General features: G+C 39.7%; 1 long non-coding RNA gene across 1 annotated transcript; it reads left to right on the plus strand.

Annotated features, from left to right (window-relative positions):
* Positions 1-23037: 23037 nt before the first annotated feature.
* LOC309497527 lies at positions 23038-23595 on the plus strand. Its single transcript, XR_014205603.1, has 2 exons — positions 23038-23191; positions 23224-23595. It is a non-coding gene; the product is annotated as an uncharacterized lncRNA (long non-coding RNA).
* Positions 23596-24298: the final 703 nt, after the last annotated feature.

Raw genomic sequence — 24298 nt, forward strand, 5'->3', positions numbered from 1 at the left:
ACTTAATGAAATGTTAAATTGCATGCTATTACAATGCGTGCTGTCCTAACGTTAACCAGATAACATGAAATTACACAGATGTGTGGAAATGACTTTTAAAACAACATTTAACATGAACGTTGACGTTTTAACTTGAGGTGATTTAATGATGGTGCAGTGATGCGCCGCTGCCGCTCAAATTCATGTAGGACAAAGTGCTCCATTGAACGTGTATATGGGTCATTATACGAAAACGTGCCATTTTGTGTCCCTCCGAAAAAAAAAAGCTCTGTAAATCTTAATAAACCATAAAACAAATAAAATAATTTATAATTTAGTTTCCATAATATGTCTCATAATATAAGAATAAATTAATTTCTGTTTCTTTTGTTTTTAAAGGATTTTAATCACATTTTTGTGCAAAGCATCTTGCAGAAATGTTGAAAATGGCCTGTCCCTCAGTATGATTTTTCTACTTCTACTTGCTATCGAGGCCAAAAAAGTCAAACTATCATAAATAAACATATACTTGTATAAAGCCTTAAGTGTCAGTTCATTAGTCATGAATGGATTTTATTCTTAACATGTGTCAAATTAAATAAAAATACACAATTTAGTCGGGTCCCTAGGTTCTCGTCAACCCTGTTACTTTTTATGAAAACACCTCTTTAAAGATAATGGACTGTTCCAAAAGTTGCATCAGTTCCAGGAAGTGACATCATCTGCCTTTCATGAAGTTGATGGTAGAAGACAAGTAAGTGTTCTCTTCTTTTAATTAATTTTCTTTGAGTTTATGTAATGTCTGAAAGACAGGGACACGCTCATTTTGTCAGCCGTTACCAGAAAAGCATACGTTAAAAAGTTATTTGTACATATTTAAAAATGTGCATAACAACATTTAAACCTCTCATTAAAGCACATAATGTGGTGTCATTACCTATACCTCATGGCTAGTAATGGCCGCCAATAACATTTTTCGTCAACCCTGTTACCGTCAACCCTGTTACCATTCCAGGGTAACAGGGTTGACGAAAGTATGCTTTTGTGTCTTACCCATGTTGTATACCCAAGAAGGGTTAAATCAAGGGCAACTGGACTTGGTACTTCCATATTTGAAGATGTTTTGCCTCTCATCCAAGGGGTTTCTTCAGTTCTAAATGACTGATGGGGAGTGCCAGGTATTTAACCTCTGTGGGGTTGTCACCCCTGAGCCAACCCTTCTTGGATAACTATGATGACTGAGAATCTTTTCTTACTAATAGTATTTACATAATATACATGTTTTTACAGTTTTCATCCCTACAAATCATGTTTTTTATTTATTCTACTGATAGGTAGGCTAAAATGTGTTGAGGTTACTGATCTATACTGATACACACAAGTGCATTGGGTTTTATAAATGTGCTTTATAAACCAAAAGTCATTATTATTTTTATTATGAGAAGTCAATAAATGAACAAGGTTGCTGTTAAAGTGTATTTTTATTTGCTTTGATTTTGTTAGGATGCCTCTTTCTGCAGCTGAGAAACAGCGCAGATACAGACAACGTAGAGATGCTGATCCTGAGAGAAGAGAAGCATATTTAGCAAAAGAGAGGGCAAAATGGAGAAAGGACAGAGACACAGGGAAAAAGCGGTCAGTTAGTGAACTAAATGACAGAGAAAGGAGAGCCAAGCGGCGGAACTGGAGAGCAGCACAAGTGAAAAGCAGAACAGCCAAAGCAGCAAGTGCAGCAATCATAGATCAGTGCGTGACGCCACCTCTAAGTCCAGAACCAGGTGTAGAGCCAGCACCAGGGCCCTCAAGGTTAGAGTTAGAGTAAATAGAAGTTAAGGCTTTTGTTCAATGTTTCAAATTAGTACATTTCAATTTAAGGTGTGTGTGTGTGTGTGTGTGTGTGTGTGTGTGTGTGTGTGTGTGTGTGTGTGTGTGTGTGTGTGTGTGTGTGTGTGTGTGTGTGCGCGCGCGCGCGGGTGTGTTCATGCATGCATGTATGCATGTTCATGTACATGCATCTCCCTATTTATTTATGAAAATTTGATTGTCAGTACAAGTATTTCATTAATCAGTGCTTCATTGTGTTGCAGGCAACGTGATCAGGGGCGTTTAAGGTCAAAGAAGGAGAGAAAGAGGCTCCACCATGACCTGGGGAAATTGAGGCAAAGCCTAGAAAAAGAAAAACAAAAGACAAATAAGTACAAAAAAAGATACTTCCGCCTAAAGAATAAAACAGCATCCCCTTCTTCTAAAGTCAAACATAAATTGAGCACCGCAGCTGTGCAGTTGCAAGCTCGAAAAACCCTCAAATTTCATTCTGCACTGTTGAGGGACATAAAAAGCAAATATACAACTTCATATGATGAACGAGAGAGGCAGATTATCTCCAAATTGGTATCTGGGCAGATTGTGAAAAAATACCGCATGCAGAAATATGGACAGAGTGCCATTGGTCTTCCAAGAAGAAGGTGGAAGACTTTAGATGGAAATGCACTTTCTTTCTCTCGTAAAGAAAAGCTCCGCATTCCAACACATATAAAATCAAGTATCAGAGCCTTCTTTGACCGGGATGATGTCAGTCGGGTCACCACTGGGAGAAAACAGACAACAGAAAACAGACAAAACAGAAACAAAGTAAAAAAACAGAAGAGATTTCTTGTTGATACGCTGTTAAACCTTCACAGAAAGTTTCTGTCTGAAAATGCAAACAGAGCTTTGTCCTACACTCTCTTTTGCAGACTTCGTCCCTTCTGGGTTGTACATCCAACCATTCAAGACAGAGATACTTGCATGTGCAAAATCCATGAGAACCTCGGCTTTGTGGTTGACAAGTTGAAGCAACTAAATTTGCTTCCCAACTCAAACCTTGAGAAGCTAATATACCCCTTTTCCACCAAGACAGAGCTAGTGCTGGTTCGGAGCCAGAGCCTAGTTTCAAATCGGTTCTTTGTTTTTCCACCGCCAAAGCACCAGCTCCGAACCAGTAAAACTGGTTCTTAAGTAGCACCAAATCATTGCAGGGTCTAGATCGGAGCCAAGAAAGAACCGCTTGCGTCAGAGGCTGGGGGCGGGGTTACCGTGGCCAACAAGACTGAAGAGAAACTTGTGACCGCCATTTTTAAATAGCAGCTAGTCGAGCTAATAGCAGCTCGATTATAATATCCGTCTATGTAAGTTACGGCGAGCTGCACGAACGCGTTGGATTCGCCGTGTTTGGATGCCGATTTATTTTCGCAAACCCATGAGCATCCATAGTAACGCAACGTCTATTATTGTTGATGCCTTGTTCGAGATGCATCGGAGCAACGTGGACCGATCAGAGCTGCGGGAGTGTTTGGAGATCATACGACTCCTTGTGCTTTTTGATCGCTTTCGCAGTGCTTTGATTTCATGTGCTGATCGTTCTGCGAGAAGCCGATGCATCTCGAAAAAGTCTGGTGTGTTTGTGTTTGGCGCTGCCTGCCGCACTAGCGTTGCTGGGCAACATGATACGAATGCAGTGACGTAAGATATAGCTCTGTTGTGGCTCTCTGGCCGGTGGAAACGCAAACCGGTTCGTCAGTCGAACCAACTCCGAACTGGCAATAGCTCTAGCTCTGAACCAGCACCCGGTTCTTGTTGGTGGAAAAGGGGTAATAGAGGAGGTATCTTGCAGCACCAGCAGTAAGGAGTGCATGTATGGAGAGTGTTCCAAATTCAAACTTAAAAGCTTCCCACTGGATACTGTTACCAATGCATCAATGCGTATAACATACACACAGTGGGTTACTGGAGGAGAAAGAGAATAACAGAATGCCACAAGAAAATGAGGCTGTATCATTCAAAGTGACAGCAAAAAAAAACAAATCGAAAGCTCTTTAGAGGAACTCATTGAGCATTTCACGTGCCTGCTGCATAAGTTCAAGAAGCATGTGTTCAACATCAAGCAGCAGTTCTCATTCTCCAGAGAACTAAAGAGAAGTCTGTCCTCACATGAATGCATTATACATGTGGACTTCTCGGAAAACTACTCGTGCAAATACAGTGCTGAGATCCAGGCTATACATTTCGGTGCCTCACACCAACAGGCAACAATGCACACAGGTGTGTTATATGTTGGTGACAATGCTAGCCCTCTCTGCTTCTGCACCATCTCTCAATCCAAGCAAAAAGGTCCCCCGGCAATCTGGCAACATCTTGAACCAGTACTGGACTACATACAAGCCCATCATCCATCTGTGTCTGTGGTCCACTTCTTCAGTGATGGCCCTTGTACTCAGTACAGGCAGAAAGGTAATTTCTTCCTGTTCAGTACTGAGTTGAGCAAGAGGGGCTTTGAGAGTGGCACCTGGAATTTCTTTGAAGCGAGCCACGGCAAGGGTGCTCCTGATGGTGTTGGGGGAGTGTTAAAAAGATTGGCAGATCAGCTTGTGAGTCAAGGGCGTGACATCCCTGATGCCATCACACTCTACCGAGCTCTACTGACCACTGGCACCACAGTGAAGCTCTTTTATGTGGAAACCGAGAATATTGTGGATGCATACCGTAACATTCCAGCAAACATCCCATCGGTTCCTGGGACAATGCGAATACACCAAGTGGTCACCAACAGAAAAGGCCACTTGATCTCCAGGGACGTCAGCTGTCTGTGTGCTACACTGAATAACCTGTCCTGCACATGTTTCAACACTCACCACTTCACCTTCCCTCCACTGTCAGCTACCTCAAGCACACCAGTCAGACCTCAACCAATCCAGTCAGAGGAGCACCTGACAGAAGAACTTCAGGGACCCCAGGAGATCGACTGGAATGACGACCAGATTATCGGAAAATGGTGTGTCCTGACATATGACAAGGAGATCTACCCAGGAATCCTCGTAGCAAAAGATGAAGGATATGCCCAAGTGAAGTGCATGCACTGTGTTGGCCCGAATAGATATTTCTGGCCAGCCCGTGAGGACAGCATCTGGTACATACTTGATGACATTTTAAGATTGATTCCTGCTCCTCTTAATGTGACAGCACGGCACGTAGAAATAAGGAAAGACATCTGGTCAAAACTTGTTGGGTAGGCAGACAGGAATGTTACATTAAGTGATCATTAGTGATCATTGACTTTTGTTTATTCTGTTAAGGCCAAACATGTTCAACAGTTAGCTTTCCTTTACCGACTCCTTTTGCTCCGGTCCTGAGCACCAGTACTTAAAACGTTGTTGTGGATGTAGTTATGTATTATGACGTAGATCTGCATTTTGTTTTTTATACTTTTTTATAGTGACCTTTTGTAAGTGATCGTTAGTGGTTTTTGCTTATCCCTTTAAGACCGACGTGTGTCTGTTTAAGAGCCTATAGAAACTGAAACCAAATCGCTAGCTCAATAACTCTTTTTGCATACAAAACCAGAGATGTAACATGTTCAGATCAAGCCTCCAACAATCTCCTGTTGCGTTGTTTTCACCCTCTAATGAGTCTGTACAAATTGCGTAATATGCGTTTACAAAAAAAAAAAAAAAAAATGCATTGCACGTCTTTGCACACATGTTCTGTAGATCTGCGATTGATAGTTACATTTTCCGATGCTCATTGACGTATCACGTTCTGTGCACTATGACCCCAAAGGTTGTCACATGTTGTGACGTCACAAGCTGCGTCATTTGACCATGCGTTTGACTCCCATTTGCTGTACCGGTATGTTTCTTTCTTTTCGTTATTGTCTTTTTATCATTGCTTCATTTTATCATTTATTTCTCCTTTACACACTCACAAATACACTTTTACAAATGCAAGCACATTCACACACACACACTTACGTAACATTATGTCTAGTCTAAACGAAAGTACACGGACGCGGATGTTTTGGCAATACTAATTGCGTCCGATGAAGATGAACTCTCCGTTTGCTCATCGGCTCCAGATTCCTTGAAGGAATAGATCCGTCCCAGGAAGAAAGCCAGGTGTGCAGCCAAAGAAAGAAATGACGTGCAGTGCATTTTTTTTTTTTTTTTTTTTTTTCTTTTTTTTTTTTTTGTAAACGCATATTACGCAATTTGTACAGACTCAAATGAGTGTATCTTAGAAACTAATTTATGTAAACAGTTCAAATAAATTCTGTATAGTTTTAAATTGTTTTATCAGGAAGAAAGCCAGGTATGCAGCTAAAGAAAGAAATGATGTGCAATGCATTTTTGTGTTTTTTGTTTGTTTGTTTGTTTGTTTTACTTTTGTATTTGTAAACGCATATTACGCAATTTGTACAGACCTATAAATGAGTGTATCTTAGAAACTAATTTATGTAAACAGTTCAAATCAATTCTGTATAGTTTTAAATTATTTTATGCACGTTTTTCACATTGACAAGTTTGAGGTTGGCATTTATCAAATTTCTGTATTGAATAAAATATGTAGAATTTTTTTTTTTTTTTTTTTTTTTTCCTTTTGTTTATTGCACTTTTGAGATATTTATCTAGTTACTATTGATTTATTACAAATATAGCCTTCAAATTGGGAGAGTAAGGATTATTTTGATGTATGGCATATGAAAATGCTCAAAAGAATGACAGCACAGCATGTAAAAATACAAAGATATACTCTGGCAGAACTGCCTATGGTAGGTCATAAAGGGTTATACTGTTAATGCCAAACATGTTCAATTGGTCATTTAATTGCAATGTAATGTTAATGTTTTATTAAAACAATTGGTTTACATTTACATCTGCAGAATCATCATAATTTTTCATAATTTTTATGCTAAAATATCTCAATAGAGCTGTCTACAAAATATGCTGATTAGTCATGTTGAATTAAAGGTTTATGAATGTCCAATTAAGACTCCATTACACCCATAACTGTAACTCAAACAAGCAGTATAACCAATACGGTAACTGTTGTCAACCCTGTTACTGATGTGTCAACCCTGTTACTTGTATAATATTCTAATATCATTTAAAAAATGAAAATAAAAATGTAATCAACTAATTGTAAATGTTTAGTAAGAGAGGCTAATAATCCACTCAAAATTGAATTGAGGTGTTTTATTTTTGTTTCCATACATTTTCTTAAAACAGAAGATGCTGGGAGAGTGTAATTTGGAAATGAACGTATTCATCCACAAAAAATAAATAAAACTTTCAATATTCTCAATTCACAAACACTCTTAATGTAACAAGGGGGGGTTTATCTTTCACAGTATATCAGAATTGTTCTATATATGTATTTAAAACCTTTTCAAAAAGTAATTAATATGTTGGTAACAGGGTTGACCAAATACACACATTTATGTTGGTTATATGAAAATAAAATAAAAAATAAGATAGCCTGAGATGGCACGGCACATTTTCCTGAGAGGTAAGGATCTACTTCATCCAAAAAGGGGCTTAAAGATTTCCAAAACAGTACTTTGAAAATCAAATATTAAAAGTGGGAAATGGCACGTTTTCGTATAATGACCCATATACCTTAAAAGTACAAATATTTGCATATTGTAACTCTTTAATTATTTTAGAAGACCATAAGAATGTTTTTGTTTGACATTTTTTGGTGGGTGATCATGTTTTAAGAGCCGAGGTATTCTCCCCTCTTCCTTTTGTCCAGCCGGAAAACCCTCCCCCCGCCATTTTCTGAACAGTCATTGGTGTACGTTAGAAACTCACGTTGATTTCTCTGAAATGACTGGCTCTGGAAACACAAGGTTGGTCTGAGTCGAAAGAGGAGGAGGCAAAGAAGACACACACTGTTAACCCTTGCTGTAAAAAAAGGCGTAATTCTGACAGTATCATACTATTTTCCATTAAAACAGTAATATACCGTAGAAAACAAAAATAGCCTACAGGAATATACTGTAAATGAACAGTGCTCAAAATCGACACTCAGAGGCTGTTTTCCCAATCACACCCTATACCCTCATTCACTATTCCCTACATTAGTTCACTAATATAGTCCCGTTGACAGAGTGAATGAAAAGAAGAGAGTGAATTGAGACACTGATGAACACCTGATAAGCAGAATCACTGAAGGACAGAGAAAAAAGAACAGAAAAAAGAGAAACACAAGAACTACAACTGACTTCCAGTAACACTGAGTGTGAAACCAGTTTACAAACCAGTTTACGATTATTTATTTCATACATGTACAAAAGTTCTTGTTGAGAATTAACAGAGATTTAGTTAATAATAAAGTTTGTTGTCACCATGATGGAGATCAGTATTTGCTTTAGTTGGTCTCTTGTCCCTTGACTTCTTACCTTTTATCTCTCTCTGGCTGCTGTAACAGTGAGTTTATAAAACACATTTGTTATGGCAAGACAGAGCCAAGAGTAAAATGATCAGGTGTTTTTATTCTTTTGTGATGATGTCACAATCATCTTGGACTATCTGATTTTCAGATTTTTCCTGTATATATTCATTGAAATTATGGGTATGTCATATTTAGCATAAATCTGTGTATCTACAAAATGAAATCAATATTTCTGTAATCAGGTCTTCTGAAAAATAACAATCATATAGTGTATTCAATTTTATTTTACTCCTGCTTTGTTCAGACACACAGATATCAACAATCAGCACATGGATCTCAACAATGGTGAAAAGTTTCATGTCGCAATGTATGCTGGGTTCCAGGATAATATAAAGCTCCCAGCATGCACTGCTGCATGAATAATAATAAAAATATAAAAAAAATATTGCCACCATTGTTGAGATTAATGTGCTAAATTGTGATATCTCTGTGTTTCTAGAACATAGTGTAGCGCTGTTTTTTTTTTGGTTTATGCATGATGTGTTAAAAAAAATTAGTCATAGTAATTTATTGCTGTGGTTTCACAGTGTTGCTAATGTAACACTTTTGATCGAGGATAAAACACTGAATGAATAAGAATTAATTCCTTAGTGAATGAACAGGCAATATGATGATTTTGTCATCATAAGCATTACAACCGCAATCATTCATAAACTGTGTGCGCACAAGTGTGACTTGCAAAAACACAGCTCAAGCAGCAAAAGAAAAACAAATGTTTTAGCATCAGCATCCCAACTAAAGCAAGCACTGATCTCTATAATGGTAACTTCAAACAAACATTTTCAATAACAACTTCTGTATGACAGAAATAAAGTCATACTGGTTAATAATAAGTGTAATAATGTGTAATGGCTGGAAGTCAGTCGTAGTTATTGTGTTTCTCTATTTTCTGTTCTTGTGTTTCTCTTTTCTTCAATGATTCTGCTTATTAACAGCAGGTGTTCATCACTAATGCTCAACAATCACTTACATATTCTCTTAATTATCTCACTGCAACACTGTCTCAATGTTACTTTTTACTCTTTGTAGTGTGGATTTCCCTGTGGGGTTGAAAGGGTTAACAGTGTAAGATAAAAAGACACACCCACAAAATGTATTTTAACAGTAATAAACTGTAAGTTATAAAACAGGTTTATACTGGCAACACTGTTGCCAGTAGTTTACTGTAAAATTTAGTTTTTTGGGTCACCATTGTGCAGAAGAGTAGAGCCTGTGTTTCAGTCCAGGAGAAGATCTACAAATATTGATGAAATGCTGCATGTTGCTTTATTTAACAGGCGGTGACTGTGTAGTTGCTGGTCCAGTGGAAATCTCTTTATTTACAAAAGTTTTGTTGTGGTTTCAAATGAAATAAGTTCACAGTAATACTTTGCTCACGTTATTAATGCATTATACATTTTAGTTTAATACATTTAAATGACAGTTGGTCAATTTAAGGTTTCTGCAAGTGAAATTAGTTAACTCGAGTTTTAGTGCATTTCACAGTAACATACTGTAGATTACAGTAAAGAACTGCACAATTAACAGTAAATTACTGGCAACAGTGTTGCCAGTATTTTACTGTAAAAAAACCCGGTAAGGTCTAACAGTGCAGATATATATAGATGCTGTGACCTGGCAGTGTTTATTTATAGAATTTGCGGGAAAAGGTCAAGTGTCCGGAATACCGTGATGTCCGGAATACAGTGAGTCTACGTTACGTTACTCTCTGCTTATTTTTTTTCTTGTTTTCTTTTTGTTATATTCTACAAATATTAATAATCTACATGTTAAATTGGTGTGTTGGCTAGTAACTTTTTGAGCAGTGTTGAAAAGGACCTGAAAGGGCCCTTTAACTTTAAATTTCTATTTAAGATTGTTACAATTAAAACAGTGTTTTTATTGATTTTTTTTAATATTATTATTATTCATTCATTCATATGTTTTTATATACTGTGTTGATTGTAATTATTCAAGATGTGTCTCATCAGTTTGTTCTCTTGACCCATAAAAACAATAAACACTGAGTTGTTCACTGCAATATTACATGTCTCTTTTCTTATTGGAAAACAGCAAAGGTTTACTTTAGAATAGGGAACATTATCTGAAGTAATATTGCATTTATTAGTGATAAATGTGCTTGTTACCTATTAATAAAGGGAATATTTCAGTTATAAATCATTTGTTAGTATAGAACAACTGCTAGAAAGACACTGTTTCTCGGCAAATTTAAATGTCTGTGTTGAAATGCCCATTCTATATTTATTTCATACTTATAAGCTACACATTCACACAGTGTACTGGGAACTTATAAAGTGTGTAATTGGCACTACAAGCTATTAGTTTGTTTTATTTTTTAGCTAATTAGTACATTGTTAGGACAGAAACAAGTATAAATGGGCTATAAGACAAAAATAAGACAACAGCCAATAAAGGCCTTATACATATAGCTTGTAATGGCACACAAGTACATAACTAGTTACGTACAAATGCAGTTTAATTAATTAGTGTCTAATTTCTGATCCTTAAAATAAGTGTTACCATCTTTATTTCTCTCTCGCTCTGACCCTGCCTTTCTATTTTCCCACGTCTTGTGTGCTTTCTCTGCCCTGTCATCCTGCTGCTGGTGGCCTTCTACAGTCATCTCTCTGCGGCTTTGTGGCCATTACAAGGACTGTTACTACCACGAGAATTACCAGCTCTGCAAACTATTATCAAGACAGGAGTCTTCCGTTTTTTTGCTGATCTTCTGTAAAGTATCTTTGTTTATTCCAGTTCTGTGTTGTTGCTCGACAGACTGTCTAAGTTTATTCTTCATTAAAGACTTTTGCAAGAACTTGCCTTTGCACTTGGATCCTCTGTTTCCTCTGACAGAATAATCCAACCAAACTATGGATCCAGCTAAGGAAGAACCTTTCCGCTCGGCGATCGAGTTGCAGGGGGCCATGCTCGGTAGACATGAGGAGGAGTTGTCTGCCTCCAGAAACGCTGTGGAGAGTTTAGTGGCTCAAGTGTCTGACTTATCTACCCAATTTCTTCACCTTAATCCTCCTCACTATCATTATCTGCCACAGGAGCTGATGAAGGTCCTGCTGCTGTAGAAAACATATCTGTTATTTTGACACATTTTACAGCGTCTGCTTGAAGGGCCTGTTTCTTTTTTTCCACGCTATTTCTCTGCACATTCCTAGCGTTTTATTCTCCATCTCTCTGACTATTTTGACAGATACACACTGACATGGCACGTGCACGTAGAGCCCAAAGAAGGAGGTGTTTAAAGATGTGATTGGGCCGACCCAGTGTCAATCAATAAAATAACCAATGGGCCGCTGATCTATGGGTTTCTTGGTCCGGTTTGCGAGAAAGAAAAAAAAATAACTACGATGACTTTTTTTGACCAATGCAGACAAAAAAAAAAAAAAAGATGTATGTTTTTTTTAGATGTATCGGCCCAAAAAGCATGTCGGCCCACTGGGAAAGTGCCCGGTCTGCCAGATGGCCGTTCTGCCCCTAATTCCAGGACTGCACCACACGGTCAAGACCAACAGTAGCAACCTGACAAGATAGTGCAGACACGCAATAACGACTATGAATGTCCAGTTCCTCCTGGTTCACTAATTACATCAGTGCCCCTTTCATTGGATAATTCACCCTGTTGTTTACTTCAGGCCATATTCTTTCAATTGTGTGATTCTGTTTATTTAAAAGGAAAAAAAAGGAAAAATATTAGACTAGCACAACAGCTACTTACAGTTTAAGAAGTTTATTACATACAATCTTGGACCTCTAGAGCAGTGGTTCTTAAATCTGGTTGCTTTAAGGAGGTATTTATACCTGATTCTACATACAAATTCTAATGTTATTGTTGTGACCTACTTCAATCAGTTTGTTGAAACATAAATCCAATAATCCAACTACACTGTACAGATCAGAAATTTTACCTGAGATAAGTTAATCATATTGTCTTTATCAAAATTAGATTTCTGTTTGTAATTAGTTTATTCAAAAAACTATATTTGGATTTAATTAAAAAAATGTGGTTATTCCAAAATGAAAAAAATATTTGTAAAAAAGTTTAAAAAACAAAACAAAGTTGTATGATCTTCATAATAAATGTATCATTTATGTATCATCAAATAAATCATCTTTTTACTATAAAAATAATAACATAGTTTGTGCAACCTAAATTTAACAACTTATTTACTAACTAAAACCGTTTAAGTAAAACATTTTACCATTTGTTATTATTCATTGAATTATAAATTTTATTTATAATCATTTAATTTAAAATATAGATAAGTTTCTTTTTATAGAACTAGTGTGTGTGTGTGGTTCAGGTAATTTTTGACCTGAGCAAAATGTGTCCCATGAGCAAAACCCCTTATAAATGCAGGACCAGCGGTCAGCATAGAGGACGCACGGCAAGAGCGCGCAAGTGGTTTTTCAGAATACTCAGTTCTCCTGTTATTTCAGTGTTGTATTGAACTTAAGGTAAGCCTATCTTCGATTCTCTGCTTATTTTTCATTTTTAACTTCACATTATTCTGTATTGTATTTAGACGCGTTGCTACATTAATAAACAGCCGCGTGTGAAAATTATTATTGCAGTTTAATTGCACTTAAATACTGGCTCCCAGCTAGTTTTGATTCGGCCCATTTTCGCTTTATTGACTTAATTGCCGGACCGAGACAGCTGTCCTCACTCAAGCGGTGATAGCATTATATCTATATCTATGTAATTTGCGCGCGGCCAGCTCTCGTGTTCAGCCTCCTCGTGTGAAGACCGACTCGGGTAAAGACCAGCGACTCTACCTGCGCGACTCACCGAGCAAGGACACCAGAAAGGCACTTAAGTATCTCCTTTTCACTTTCCCTTCCCACTTTTTATCTTATTTTTCACCTTACTCAACATGTGCTTTCAATACATTCCTGTTATCTCTCGGCAACGTCCTTTCATCACGCGCAAAATGCAGCGCAATACTGCTAATCTGTGTCCCATTCTCTCATCCTCACACACACCTCTCTCTCTTTCCGTGGGTCTATGGAATTGTCAGTCAGCAGTCAATAAAGCTGACTTTATTCCAGCCTTTGCATCTCATTCTACTCTTAGTATCCTGGGCTTGACTGAGACCTGGATTCGTCCAGAAGACTCAGCAACCCCCGCTGCTCTCTCTAGCAATTTCTCCTTCTCTCACTCCCCTCGCCAGTCTGGGAGGGGTGGGGGTACAGGGCTTCTCATTTCTAACAATTGGAAATACTCAGCGCTCTCTTCTCTATGCAACAACAACTCATTTGAATATCATGCTATTACACTTACAACTCCCAATAAGATCCATATTGTAGTCATTTATCACCCCCCAGGTCAGCTGGGTAACTTCGTAGAGGAGCTGGATGTGCTGCTGTCCTCTTTCCCTGAGGACGGCACCCCACTTCTAGTCTTTGGTGACTTCAACATTCATCTCGAAAAGCCGCATGCAACAGACTTCATCTCTCTCCTAGCCTCTTTCGATCTCAAACGACTCATCACCACAGGAACTCACAAATCAGGCAACCAACTGGACCTGGTTTACACACGCAACTGCATCACAAACAACATTTTGGTGAGACCTCTCCATGTTTCAGATCATTTCCTCATTACTTTCAGTCTACAACTCTCTACCCCTGCACCACCAGTCACTTTCAGACGAAACCTGTGCTCACTTTCTCCCTCCCATCTTTCCTCTGCCGTGTCATCTTCTCTTCCCCCACCCTCACAATTCTCATCTCTGGATGTGAATACCGCAACGGATACCTTATGCTCCACTCTAACCTCTTCTCTAGACAATATCTGCCCTCTCTCCTCCAGGCCAGCACACGCTACTCCCTCCAACCCCTGGTTATCTGAGGCTCTTCGTGAACACCGGACCGAACTCAGGGCAGCGGAGAGGAAATGGCGCAAATCAAAAGACACATCTGACCTGAGTATGTATAAATCTCTCCTCTCTTCCTTTTCTGTTGATGTTCATGCTGCAAAATCTTCATACTTCCACAACAAGATCAACAGCTCCTCCAACACACGATCACTCTTCAAGACATTCAACTCTCTCCTCTGTCCACCTCCACCACCACCCACCTCCTCTTTAACTGCCGACGATTTTGCGAACTTCTTCACCAACAAAACAACAACTATCAGCAGTCAGTTCTCAGCTCCACACACACAGGAACCCAGTCTGACCCCTTCCACAGCCAATATCCCTCTGTCCTCCTTTTCTCCGCTAACCGAGGAAGAAGTATCTACACTTCTCCTCTCCAGTCATCCTACCACCTGCCCTCTAGACCCCATCCCCTCACACCTTCTACAAGCCATCTCTCCCACACTTCTACCAGCACTCACACACATCATCAACTCATCCCTACATACTGGCACTTTCCCTACAGCATTCAAGCAGGCTCGGGTTACTCCACTGCTTAAAAAACCAACACTAAACACATCATCTGTAGAGAATTACAGACCTATCTCTCTCCTACCATTCATTGCGAAAACACTTGAAAGAGCTGTTTTCAACCAAGTAACATCCTTCTTGTCTCTAAACAACCAGCTGGATGTCAACCAATCTGGCTTCAAGAAAGGACATTCAACTGAGACTGCATTACTGTCGGTCACAGAAGCCCTACGGATCGCAAAAGTTGCTTCCAAATCTTCAGTCCTCATTCTCCTGGATCTGTCTGCTGCCTTCGACACTGTGAATCATCAGATCCTTATGTCCAGCCTCTCATCACTGGGCATCACAGGAACTTCACTCCACTGGTTCGAGTCCTATCTCACAGGTAGGTCCTTCAGGGTCGCATGGAGAGGCGAGGTATCCAGAGTACATCAACTGACCACAGGGGTTCCTCAGGGCTCAGTGCTGGGACCCCTCTTCTCCATCTACACCACATCACTGGGACACATCATACAGGCACACGGTTTCTCCTACCACTGCTATGCTGATGACACACAGCTCTTCCTCTCATTTCAACCAGATGATCCCACAGTAGCTGCACGGGTCTCAAGCTGTCTGGCGGACATCTCGACATGGATGAAGGAACATCACCTGCAGCTCAACCTGGCAAAGACTGAGCTTCTCGTCCTCCCTGCCAATCCGTCTCTACAGCACGACTTCACCATCTAGCTAGATTCATCATCAATCACCCCATCAAGGTCGGTCAGAAATCTTGGAGTAATGTTTGATGACCAGCTGACCTTCACAGATCACATTTCAAAGACAGCTCGGTCATGCAGGTTTGCACTGCACAACATCAGGATGATCAGGCCTTTCCTTACTGAGCATGCAACACAACTTCTCGTCCAGGCCCTGGTCACTTCTAGGCTTGAAGTGCAATGCTCTTCTGGCCGGACTTCCATCATGTGCAACTAAACCTCTACAAATGATTCAGAATGCTTCAGCTCGTCTTGTCTTCAACGAACCCAAGAGGGCCCACGTCACTCCTCTGTTCATCTCTCTGCACTGGCTACCTCTCGCTGTTTGCATCAAGTTCAAGGCATTGACGCTTGCTTACAGATCTATCACAGGCTCAGCTCCCTCCTACGAGTCTACATCCCTACCAGAAGGTTCCATCACAGAAAGCCACAAAATCACTTTCCAGAACATTCTCATTCACAGTTCCATGCTGGTGGAACGCTCTCCCCACCCTCATCCGGAATGCAGAATCCCTGACAACATTCAAAAGACAGCTGAAAACCCATCTCTTCCGTGAGCACTTAACCTCATAAAAAAATAAATAAAAATAAAAAATCCCTTTACCTTTAAAACCTCACTTATCGGGCTTATGCTACTCTGAATAATGCCTGAACTTCGTATTTTAAGCATGTCTTGCGTTGTTTTTGCCTCTTCATGATGACTCGCTTAATTTAGTCCTAATTTGTAAGTCGCTTTGGATAAAAGTGTCTGCTAAATGACTAAATGTAAATGTAAATAAAAAAAAATTCTGTGAGGGTTGTGTTTAGGTGTACATGGTAGAATATACAGTTACAGTACAAAATCATTGTCTATGGAACCCCCCGTCTCTCACACCGTTTTGGCTGAAAACACAAACCTCTGTCTCTCTAAGAAACACTCAAGAGCATTTATATTTCTACTCATTGCATTTTTGTAAATCATGGTTTGGTCATTTCTGTGTAAGGAGATCTTTTCCTGCTCTCTGAAAAATGTAAGGTGCTTTTTATATATTAACTTAGCTAAAATTATAATAATTGGTTCAGAAAATTTTAGTAAGATGTTTATTTTGTAGGGGTGTAACGATTCGTTTTAACAACGATTCGATTCGATTCGATTCGCGATTCATGGTTGTCGATACGATTCAAGGACGATATTGGTTCATTTAGAACGATACGATCCGAAACGATTCAGTGACCTGAAATCGATTCAGTGAATTTTTTGCCAAAAATTCTTGTAAGGGAATCAGGTATCAATTAATTATGGATATAAACAAACAAGTAAATAACAATTAATGTCAAATGCATTAACATTTTATTTTAATAAGTAGGACTGAACGATTATGACAAAAATGATAATTGTCGATTATTCCCTTGAATTTGTAATTGTGATTATTAATTACGATTATCACAACATTGAATGATGTTTTGAATAGTTTGGCCATTTCCCCATGGTCATCAAGCCGTGACCCACCTTTTTAGGAATTATATAAGCCTATTATAATACATTTGTTTACACAAAAATTGTTGACACACAAGTTCTGTCCCCCTTTACTTAACTGAACAGCTTCGGAGTCATTGGAATGGTTATATTACTTATTTCGGGTTGAATGGTGGTCTTTTCGCACCCCCCTGGTGCCCGTGAGCGGAAAATACGCACTTGCAACTTTGAGCCAGCGGGCCGCCGGCCGCTGCATCAGGAAGTCTCGCGTGATATCAGGTCTCGCGATGTAAACAATTGCTTTACGGCCAAAAGAAATCTGCTAAAATGCTGTCATTATTGCGCTCCCTCACGCTGTCCGAACCCGAATGAAGAAGACGTTTTAAAGAATGTCCCATCTGCTTTGATGTCGTTGATCTATAGCCTCTGGTGTCTGAGAATCACCAACGAGTTTTTACAACAGTGTTGTCAAATATCTATTCCGAAGCTGTGGGGGGAGCTCTAGAGAGAAACCTGCGAGCAAAAAGCGAGAATACAGCGAAGAAATCCCGAAGCTACTGAGTGCTGCTTTAAAAGCGCTATATAAATAAAGGTGACTTGACTTGAATCATGGGGCTCAAGCTGTGCCATCTCCAAACCAACACTTCTTTTAAAAATTGCCTAACGTTGACAACAAAATTGGCTAACGTTTACAAGCGTTCTCTGTATTAGAGTTTGTCTGTTTCAGCCTGAATGGCATCTCAAATGACAGATCATCTGATTAAGGTTCCTACGTGTTGATTTGTAATTTCTATTGAATTCTGCTTCTTGACCAGTTTGAAGGAAGCATTGCGATGTGATTCACTCTCAGCTCCTACAAAAGCTGTTATTAGATACAACTAGAAATGTTGGATGATGCTGTTTAACACATAATAATTTTTTTCTTTGTTATATGGCACAGAGTTTTTTGAAGCGCAGAGTATTTTTTTGTGTGTGATTTGTTTGGAATCGTTTGTGTTTTGGTTATTTCTTGGTTTTGTGACAGAGCTCTGACACTCCTGTATTGTCATGTCTTTGTGTGGCCGTGCGGCTTCGAGCGTCCTCGAGCTGTGCGCTCTCTTGTCTGTATGCCTTGTTACATGTGTAGGGCGTGGTGTTTGGATCCCGGCACATCTGTCTAGTTTGGTTTCGTTTTTTTGTCCTCTGTTGTGAGCGCACAGGATGTGTGCACGCGGTGCGGGTATAAATGCGGAAGTAGATGCACGCACCACTTGCCTTTCACTTCGGAGCCGAGCTTCATGTTTAGGTCTTCTGAAGTGTGTTGTTATACAACGAGCGAGTGTGTTGGCGCTTCTTCTGGAAGTCTCTCCCGGTGTTGGTGTTTACAGTGCGAGTGCAGCGGTGATTGCGAGCTTTCGAGCTCTTAACTGCTGTTCTCACAGCAACCAAATTTATTTTTGTGTTTGTTTGTCTGGCGGTCGGTTGAGGGCGGCGAAGGTGAGTGCGTCACTGATACAGGCTGCACCATCCCTGTAGCAGTGTTGCCGCGGTCATTCCCCTGTGTGCTCCGGCACTGGTGAGAGTTTTCACTTCCTGAAAGAGCAACATGGGTGCGTTTTTTTCAAGATGTCATTCTGCCCGTGCGTTTCTGGATGCAGTCGTTCCCTGTCTCTCTCTGACGGTCACAATTGTTGAATCACGTGTTTGGGCTTACAGCAGGCTGAAGCAGCTTTTGTGGACAGTTCATGTTCCCATAGCGGGAATATGACTGTCGCGGGGTTGAGATCGAGACTCGTCTCTGTCCGCGAAGCGCGAGTCCCCATTACCACGCTCCGCCCTTGGGTGCCGCGTGGGATGGGTGATAGAAGGATAGTGTTGGATGTCTCACCCGGTAATCATTCCCTGTGGGCTCCTCACTCCTCCCTTCCACCGCAGCCGGAGGAGTCCCCCGTGGAGCGTGCTGGTCCATCTGTAATGGGTGGGCCGACCGTTTCACCCGGGGCTCCCCTAGAGGACAGGATGTCGATTGCAGCATTGGAGGGCGAGCTGGCCTCTGGAGATGACAACTCGACTGCATTATCTCCCTCTGGGAGTGTAACTTGCCCGAGCCAGAATTGTCAGCTATGCTGAAACAGGCCGCAGAGGCTGTCGGGCTTGAGTGGAACCCCCTACCGTGTCCTGCTCAGTCTCGGTTGGATGATTGGTATCTCTGGGCGTGCCGTGCTGGTTCTCAACCCGCCGCCCCAGTACCCTTCTTTCCTGAAGTGCATGGAGAGCTTACTGGGTCGTGGACGGCACCTTCTACTGCCGAAAACGACCTGAGTGGCTCTTCCCCCCTTGCTACCCTTGACAGAGGAGCGGTGAAGGGTTATAAGGCTATCCCTCCAGTGGAGTGGTCTGTTGCGACACACCTGTGACATCCTTGTCTCCCCTCGCAGGCCTGACGGTCAGAGCTCACAAAGCTTGCTCTTTGCATGCCATGGCGTTGTTGCAGGTCTACCATGGACATGCACAAGGGTAGTCTAGACCGTGTGCTCATGAGTGAGCTCCACACTGCTACTGACCTCGCCCTCAGGGGCACGAGTGTCATAGCATGTCGGTCTAGCAATGTCCACCTTAGTGGTCCAGGAGTGCCATCGTTGGCTCAGCCTGGTTGAGATGGCGGATAAGGTTCGGTTCCTGGACTCCCCAATTTCCCAGGTTGGTTGCCACCGTATGGCACCCGTGTTTAGACTTTTGTAAACTCCCATGTCTGGTCCCTTGACGGGATGCGGAGGTTCTAGGTGATCTACCACAGTCAGTCATAGACACCATCACGTCTGCGAGAGCACCCTCTACGAGACATGCTTACGCCCTGAAGTGGAACCTTTTCGTTGAGTGGTGTTCTTCTCGCCAAGAAGACCCCCGAAGATGTTCGGTCAGTTTGGTGCTTTCTTTCCTGCAAGATGGGTTGGAGCGAAGGCTGTCTCCCTCCACCCTCGAAGTGTATGTTGCCGCTATTGCCACACATCACGATGCAGTTGAAGGTAAGTCATTGGGAAAGCACGATCTGATCGTCAGGTTCAGGTTTCACAAAGGTTTCTGCTTCAGTATTTGTAGATTGTTTTTTCACATGTTTCTATGGTATACTGGAAAACAATGAGAAGCATTTCATAAGTTTTAAGGGCTTTTATTATCAAAACAATTCTGTATACACTGCAAACACTGCTTTTCTTCCTTACTACTTTTGTCTTGTTTCTAGTCCAAATGTCTAAACATTCTTAAATCAAGAAGCATTTACTAGATAAGTAAAATAACATAAATTATATCTTGTTTCCAAAATAAATAAATAAATAAAAAATAAAAATTGAGTTTTTGCTTAAAATAAGCAAAATTATCTGCCTATGGGGTTAGGAAAAAACTTAATTCAAATGGAAAACAAGAAAGATAATCTTAATTCAAAATGAATTAATCTTAATTCTTAATTTTTCTAAGACATTTAAATGCTGATTGTTGATGTCTGTGTGTGTCTGAATAGTTAGGGAAAGTTTAGCTTTTTTTTTGCCAATGTGCAAAAAAGTTTCTTACCAATAGCTTTTTTTTACCATGTTTTCCTATAGGTGTCTAGTAACACCTCCAAATGTATCCATGGCCAAATCCTCGGGGAAACGCCTGGAGAGGCAATCAAAGTTGGGGTGCCCAGACGGCTTGGGTAAAAATGAATTTTTTTTAATTTTTTTTTACCAATATTACCTTTTGAGATGTCTAACTAGGGGTTTTTATGGGTGCTGAATCTATCCCAGCCATTGGTTTTGAGTAAAAATGACTCTAAGTCCATACAAAAACCACATAAAAATGGTTTTATTGAACAATTACAAAACAAAACTTACTAAATCAGTTTAAAATTTAACAAACCTCATCCAACTCCCCTACATCTCCCTCACTCCTGTTATCATCTGGCTGGTTGATGTTCTGGTAAGAGTTACCATGACAATTCCCACAAACAGAAATACGCTTGACGACTTGCTTTTTACAGCAGCATCTGAGAGTGTCACAGTCCCCTGCACAGTTGCAGCTGACAAACTTCAGAAGGTAGTGCAGTGCAATGGGATCTGTTGTAGGGACTGGTGCATAACCTTGTTCTCCTTGTTTCCATCCATACTCAAGGACATCCAGTGATGGACTTTGTAGCAGTAGCCGATCTCTGGTCTGGAGATATGCCCGCAGAGAGTGCTGTGCTGCAGCTCCTGTAGTCGGAGGCAGTTTCTCAGGCTTGATGCTCCCGGCTGCGGCCCGCTTGCTGATGATATCAAATCTTAAGTCTTCCAAATCTTCAGGTGGATTTCCACAGAATGTGAGCTTGAACAGTTCGCAGCCAGCTTTGATGATGTCACTTTTCTTGGCTCTGATGTCATTGAACACATCCATGGCCCCCTCTGCTTTGTCAGTCTTGCAGAGCTTGGTGAGCAAAGTTGGTTTGCTAAACACAGAAATTGCTGATACGGTATCACAGCCAGAGAAGCTGTGTAGGAAGGTCAGGTATTTACGGTATCTCTCCGGGAGGGCCTCTCGGATCTTTCCGACATCGTAAGATGTGTCTTTAAGGTAGTTTGTGACGTCAGAAACACCAGCGATTTCAAACCGCGTTTTTGAGACTGTCTTTGGTTCACTGCAGATCTTTTTCGACCTCACTCAGACCGTCACCATGGTCTTCCCTTGAATGACGCCATTCTTCCACCTATCCTCGAGAGGCAGAGGTGGACAAAGTACACAACTTCCTTACTTGAGTGAAAGTACAGATACTACACTGCAAAAAATGCTTTTCTTACTTAGTATTTTTGTTTTGTTTCCAGTCCAAATATCTAAAAATTCTTAAATCAAGAAGCATTTACTAGAGAAGTAAAATGACATAAGAAATTCTATTTTGTTTTAAGGTAAAAAGAAAGTACTTTAAGTAATTTTGGCTTAAAACAAGCAAAATTATCTGCCAATGGGGTAAGCAAAAAAATCTGAATAAGAATGGAAAACAAGAAAAAAAATCTGAATTAAAAAAAAAAACTAGATTTTTTTGCTTACCCCATTGGCAGATAATTTTGCTTGTTTTAAACAAAAATTACTTAAAGTACTTACTTTTTACCTTAAAACAAAATAGAATTTCTTATGTCATTTTACTTCTCTAGTAAATGCTTCTTGATTTAAGAATTTTTAGATATTTGGACTGGAAACAAAACAAAAATACTAACTAAGAAAGCATTTTTTGCAGTGTACTGGTCAAATATTATTCCGTTACAAGTAAAAGTTGTAAAGATCGATTTTTACTGAAGTAAAAGTACAGAAGTTGTCTTTTCAAAATTACTTAAGTATTATAAGTAAAAAGTAAATGTCAATGAATTTTATTTATTATTGATGCATTGTTGTATGTAATACTTACAGTACCTTATGCCTCTGAATCTATGCCTGCCTGCCCTCATATCAAAATCACATTTATTTCTAGAACACAGTTCCAGTAGTGGGATTGAATGTGAGATTGAATAAGTGCACTCAATAACGTCCACAATGTTTTCGGACACCCAAATGGCTGCTTGGCCATACCCAACGTTGAAAATGAAAATCAAGTTGATGTCAGAATCCAACGACAGATTGACGTTAATCTCCAACGTTGGACAGACGGGTTGACGTCAGAAACCAACATCAGTCGAGTTCTGACGTCAACCCGACTTTCATTTCCAACCAAAATCATCCCCTTACTTTCTACTCAAGGACCTTGACAGAAATATCATGGAGTAAAAAGTATGATATTTGTCTTTCAAATGTAGTGAAGTAAAAAGTTTCCATAAAAAATAATACTCAAGTAAAGTACAGTACTCAAGTAAATGTACTTTGTAACTGTCCACCTCTGCTCAAGACCTAATATTAACAATGTCAGGTGACTGACCTTAGGGGTTAGCTACATAACATCCAGTTGAACCAACCCCTTCCTCTTGCCTGGAACGCCCCAGTTCGTCCCGAGTGACATGTGATGATGACAGTCATCGTTCGGTCTCACATTTCAATGAGTTTCACAAATGACATCTGAAATTTAAAAAGCTTTCCTGTTACTGGTTGAATCCGGAATGACAGCTCATTAGCCATGCAAAGTTCCAGCATTCTCATCAGGCTTGTGCACAATTCAGAATTGAGAATGACTCCTTAATTCCAATTAAATTCTTGAATTTGAATTGAATTTGAATTGATGTCAAAAACAGGATCTAGAATTACAATTCGAATTTGAATTAAAGGAAGCAGAATTGCAATTCAATAAAAATTCAAAGAAATTCATAAACATATTTTAAGTGAAGTGTTTAACAATGAAGCTTTACAGTATACTGTATGTCAGATATGATTGCATTATAAATGATATTAGTTTGAACTACTTGTACAGATTACATTAAAATGATATGTTTTCCCCCAGCAATGAATGTTAAAAGCTCTAGTCACAGAACAAATAATTAAGTTTGATTTATTGTAATTTTGTGGAACATGATGGAACATGACTCCATTTCCCAGAATGCTTTACTTTAACCAAGTATTTAAAATGGTTGCTAAACAATTTGAGGTGGACATTTGTTTGAAAGCACAATTTGATGGGCAACACTGGACTTTTTAAGTTTCAGAAGTCCCTTACAACTTCACTCTGCACCTGTTGAGAGAATCTTTAGTGTTGCAGGAAAGATATTCAGACCAGAACGGTGCAGACTCAATGAAAAAACATTTGAGGAGCTATTGAGAATTAGATGCAACAGTGTTGCTCAGTAATTTTTTTGCATTGGAATAAATGCTAACTGCATTTACAACAACTTTGTGTTTGTGTGATTACTTTGAAATGAAAATTACATTGGAACAAAACTAATTAAACAACATTGAGGGGGTAATTTATTTCAAGAATTTGATCAATATCTATTTTAGAACAAAATGTATGCAGGGTTGAGGAGTAAATAGTTACATGAAATGAATTTTCTGTTATTAAATTACAAAATTAATGTAATTGTATTTAGTTGTATTACTGAGGTAAAATGTTTAATTCAATTAGTTACTAATCGACTTAAAACGAAATTGCTTTGCATTGATAAAGTTATCCAAATAAAGTAATCCAAACCACATTTATAATGGGTAACTAATAACAGTAAGCAATAACATTTCCAAAGTAACCTTCCTAACACTGAATGCATGCGAGACTCAACACATTCTTTCTGTTGTGTGACTGTGTGGAATTTCTTTGAATTGCCATGAATTTAGTTCCACTTCCTGTCATTCCAATTCAAATTCAATTAAACGTCCTGTGGGGCGGAGTAAATTCAATTCAAATTCCAATTCATGAATTGAATGGAGGCCAATTCTGAAATTCTGAATTTTGCACAAGCCTGATTCCCATTGGTTAGAAAGAATCATATGCTGAAGAGCTGATGATGTCATCTAGTGTATGTGAGGCAAAGAGGCGA

Source organism: Leuciscus leuciscus, assembly GCF_965113295.1.
Source record: "Leuciscus leuciscus genome assembly, chromosome: 4".
NCBI lineage: Eukaryota > Metazoa > Chordata > Actinopteri > Cypriniformes > Leuciscidae > Leuciscus > Leuciscus leuciscus.